The following is a 5,566-nucleotide window of genomic DNA, read 5'->3' as shown; positions in this document are numbered from 1 at the left end:
TCTTTACCATGGGATCTCGATAGCTGACATGTACAGTATAGTGCTCCTGCTGTGGTAATTATTCTGATGCACCATGCACCAACAATAGCAGAGCACTGAATGCATAAAGCAAGCTATATTTGGAAGGCATTAAAGAATGTTTTTTCAATTTTTCCGGCATATTTCTGATTTGGTGTAGTGATGATCCCCATCCTTGTAATGTCCATTCCTTCCCTGAAGCTTGAAGTCTTGGGTTTCACTGTGCTTTATCTTGACCTTGGAGTTCTTGGCTTTGGAAAAATTCCAGCCTGCTATTTAGAGATCTTGAAAGCCTGTCAACATGGAATGTGTGAGGTGATACCACACTGATTGTGAAATGGGGTTGAGGCACAATCATTCAGTTTTATTTTACTATGGTAAAAAGATTTAAATCCAAGGCAGGTCAAGATTCTCAATACTGGGCATTTGGAATGGCATTTTTCCTTCACTTTGTTTTCACCGAGGGCCATATATTTCCTTGTCAGAGCCTCCCCTTGTGTTTGTTGTCAACTGGGACATAGCAGTGAAAGCATGCTGGCCCCTGAGGGTGCAGGTCAGCTCTTCCGTTCAGTCTTGGACATTCCACAGAGGCCAGTTGTGCAGAGTGATTTCCCCACAACAGTTGTGTGTGAGCTTGTATTTATTACACTAGATTTAACTAGCGTACAACAATAGCCTCATCCAACAGTAGAAGATGGTTGCTAGGCACGGCTTTAATTGGGAACCTGTCCCCAATGCCTAGCAACCCTTACCCTCTAGGAATAGTTACAAGGTTAGAATAGTTAGAATGTTTGAAGTCTATTTCTATTTTCTACTCACATGTCTACTCTTCTGCTCATATTCATCCATCCTGTTTTATTTTTCATACTGGACGTGCATCTCCTGCTTGCCACCCACACGTGGAAATGGGGGGACGAATTCGCAATCCATTTTCAATTCATATAAGAAAACTCCCACAGTTCCCCCACAGCAGCATGATGCCACAGCCGTCTGTCATGGCAAATTCAAGTGGTTATTTTAAGGTGTTAAAGTCATTTTTATTGCTACATTACTGATGCGCCAAGGCACTTTTTCTACTTGATCTCTTGGCACCCATCTGTTGCAAATCATCACCCATACATTCATACATGTATGATTGTCCAGATATTGTAAGGTCTTCCCCTCAAACTATAGGTGACAAGCAGGGGCTGTATATTCAATATGAAGAATGGGGTGCATGAATGTGAAACTTAATAGCAGCATAATTGGTGAGTAGAAAATTAGAATAGATTGATTATAATATAATATAATAGTCTGACATCAACACAAGCCTGTATCCACCTGCTAACTAGTAGGCATTACAAGGCTGTTGTGAATATTCACATTGCTTAAAATGCATTTAAACCTGGTCAGCAAAAAAATAAGCTTCTAAGTCTGCTTTATTATTTGCCTCCACAAATTCAGTGCAGCCTCAATTGTAACTCTATTTTCTTGCAGACTTTCCTTCCAGACTTGGTGGATGAGGTAGCTTCATCTTTGTCTGCCATTGCTGAGCAAATTCATAAATCTGTACTCTTTTTTTTTTTTTTTTTTTTTTTTTAATCGCTGTGATGAGGCTTGTGTCATTTCCAGTGAGCCTAAATCTTGCCTGGTGATAAATGTCTGTTCTTGAGATGCAAGAAGGTCCCACCAGACCAACTGAGGTTATAGCAGTGAAACTACTTGCTACGTTCAATCTTTAGGGGGTGCAATTTGTTTTGTACTAGCTCAAGAGCTTAATTAATTTGAATTATGCATATAGTGTTTCTTTAAGTGTGTAAACAATTATTCAAATTCTGAGACTTCGTCTGTTGGAGCATGTGTGTGAGAAAAGGAACTTGTGACAGATGTATCACATCTTTTATGTCAGTGCAAAATTATTTATGTTTATTTGATTTCTTTGAATGCAAAATAACTGAATTGTTTATCAAGGTATGACTATGAATGTATGAGGGCTTTGATTGGTCCGTGACAAGTGATTGATAGCTGAGTACGGAAAGTGATGTATTTTTACTGCTGAGAATGATGCAAGCTTACAAAGCGCACACCTTAGGCAGAGATGAAATTTTTATGACTTAAATGATTCAACAAAGGGAGGTTTTCTTGTAGATTACAGTTTTCAGTGACACATTTAGCTGTCCAAGCTCTCAGACAAGACAGAGGGCAAGACAGAAACATTTTGCTGTTTGATTTAGCTTGACTCTTTGAAAACTAAAACCATGACTTTGTTCTGGTTGAAACGAGGTCACATCATCCAGGTAATTTTAGAAAGTGTGTTTCATGTTCCTACGTGGTGGGAGTAGAGAGAGTGTTTACACTGTGTCAAATTCTGTAGGCTTTAGTTTACTTAATTGGCATTCTTTATGGTGCAAATCCAATTTGACATAATAACACACAAGTTCTTGTAGCATGACATGGGCTTAGTGTTTGTTTTCCTGCTTGCCACCGGTTTTGTCTGTGAAGTGAACCAATATAGAGGCTATTCAACCATGTATATAAATTGTATATTCAAAATGTAAAATAACTCACAGTATCTAGGCTAAGTTGACAACATCCCCAAACATCAAGACGTCCCAAGGCAGACAGCTTGGGCAACCTGTAAATGATTTTAGTCTCAGAGGGCATGCATGTTGAAGTCCTGTGTTGATCCCAAGGCTTTACTTTGCAGATTAGTAAGACAGTACAAATAGTGAATTACAGTAGGCAGATTAAATCCTTTGTCTCAGAAGACTGGAGCTACAAAGTAAACTAAAGTAACTTACCACTACTGGAGTGCAGTTTGTAATGACTAAAGAAAACACCGCAGACAACACACCTTTGATGTTGGTATGTCATATCTTGGCTTATGGATTAATTACTTGCCATTACTCACAGTGAGAGCCGTCTGTGCAGTGAAATCCAAAGATAAGCGGGTGTAATTTGCCAGTATTTTGTAGCTGCCAGTGTTGTGTATTTTTACACATCTATACTAAGTGAAAATATCAGGTTACTGTCAAGAGACACCACTACAAACACACGTAATATTGGAAATTTGTAGAATTTTAGATTTCACTTTCATTTCATCAGCTCTGGTCAGTTTTGTGCAATGGGAGTAATGCTCCTTTCACATGCAAGGACGACTGAAAAAACAAGTGTGGAGAGATGGCTATAGAGGAGTAAGTGTCATACAAAAAAAAATAATCTGGACTAATACTGTATGTCTGTCATTATGTTTTTAAATGTAACTGTGGGTAGGTAGGCGCCAAGGTAAAACCTATGAGGAGAAACCATCGGACAGCTTGTGGAGGATCCCGCTGGACTTGAGGCACCTCTTTGTATACACACCTTGACTGGTAAATTTGAATTAACTGGACAGATGTTAACACAATGAAATTTACTGAAATTTGCTAGGATCACTGCAGACTGGTGTTGTTTCTAACCTCTACTCAGTTACTTCTCTTTTGGGGGTTTTCTGAAATCCAAACCAGAGATGTGTACACGGAGAATATGGGCTCTGATTGGTCAGTTGACACAGACAGACACCAAACTACACTCTGCCAGAAAGTATGATTTTAGTGTGAAAATCTCACAGCGCATTTGTGACCATCCTGTTTCCTTAATGTGATGTATTTGCTGTTAAAACTGGATAGTGAGATGGAACATAACACAGACACAGAGAGGGAGCATTCAAAAGTACAAAACAATGGGGGGGGAAAAAAGGGGGGGGGCTACTTTATCTGAAAGGATGGGAGAATTTTTGAAGAATCAGTGATGGGTTTTATTGGTTGGAATTGTTATGTATGCTTCCTGATGCACAATGAAGTAACCAATTAAGTTTTTTTTTTTTTTTTCACCAGAAATGAAAAGTATTAACATTTTGATACATAATTGTCAAATAGGTGCATGATATGATAGAGAATGAGCTAAAAAGGAAGAAAAAAAATAATTTCTCCTTTTAGTTTTGACCTTGACATTGTCAGAGGATACATGCTTTCATCTGCTTAGCTGACCACATACCAGTGTATGTCCATGTTGTAAAACCCTACTCCTCTGAATGCCTGACAGAAAAAAAATATACTTTTCACTCTATGTGTCTACATAATCTTACATTTATCTTATGTTACAGAACTAGGTTTTACATACAAAACATCAAGCTCATAAAATATAATGCATTGTCACAGTTTTGACTACCCAATAGCAGGCCATATGTAGTTAGAGCTAGTATCAACTACATTAAATACTTATTACAGATTAATGAATTAATAACTTATCACTCAGAAATGAACAGTTTTCCATAATAAGTACATTTACTATAGATGCTTGTATATTTACCTTTTACATTTTATTTTCCATCAAACTCTTGCTAAGTAAAGGATCTGAGTTTTTTTTTTAAACCACCATTTGCGCACACACACACACACACACACACACACACACACACACACACACACACACACACACACACACACACACACACACACACACACACATCAAGTGGATCCTATGGTTCAGCTAAATCCAGACAGCCCATGGTGCTTACAGAGCAGAACAGCCTGAGACAATTAGTCCAATCAAAGCACTCTGGGTCCATGCTATAGTCTCCTGTCTAAAGAAATTCAGTGTCAGTTGCTGGTGGTCAGGGTCCTGAGATGTGCAGACAACGTCTCTCATGTTTTGCTGGGCTGTGCATCATGGGTGTCTCTTGATCTTTCTGAGCTGGGCCATAGAGAGGCAGTGTTGATCCTCTGCTGAGAGAAATGAAAGGGTGGAGCATGTTCACTGGCCCATGACGCTTTCACAATAAGATGCTCACTATATAAAAAAAACTTATGCGATATCAAGTTCATTGAGATCTTTGTTCTATACAGGCCATGCTGGACCCACTATGAGGGGACAGACGCATATAGCCTATATGGAGTTACCACGGGAGGACTGTGAAGCCACAGTGCGGTCTTGTAATCTTCACTTATTTTTAGTAAGAGATAATGCTTGCTTCCATGTGGACATTACTGAAAAAAACGAGTGGCGGTCATATAAATAACAGGGGATGATAAATTGAGAAATCATAGAAATCTCCCAGGGAAGCACGTGACCACCTCGGTGAGGAATGCTACCTTCAAATGCCATGGTAAAGCTCCGATTTCAAAAAGACCTTATGTTAGCGACAAATATGGCTTGGCGAGTCAACAAATGACTTCTAGCAAGTGTCTACCATAGCGACGAGCATGAGAGGCATGAGCATGAGCGACTGATGGTAAAAAATATACATATATGATGCAACGCTGGGTAATTTATTGAGAAATCCCATATGCCCGGGGCTCATTGTCCTCCCCTGCCACGACCACAGACTGTATGGCCACGACGGATCGATGTAGCCCACTTCTGTGGAAAATTACTGATCATATAAGCTGCACTAACCGGTTACTGACTGACGTGATGATCTCCGTTTTCAAATTTAGCACTCGGGAGGTTGGAGGTTACGAGGAACCTGAAGTCAGCACGTTACCATGGTTACTTGAAATGCCAAGGAGAAGTTAGCTAAACAAAAAGT

This window comes from Myripristis murdjan, chromosome 13, assembly GCF_902150065.1.
Source record: "Myripristis murdjan chromosome 13, fMyrMur1.1, whole genome shotgun sequence".
NCBI lineage: Eukaryota > Metazoa > Chordata > Actinopteri > Holocentriformes > Holocentridae > Myripristis > Myripristis murdjan.
This window is presented reverse-complemented; position numbering follows the sequence as displayed.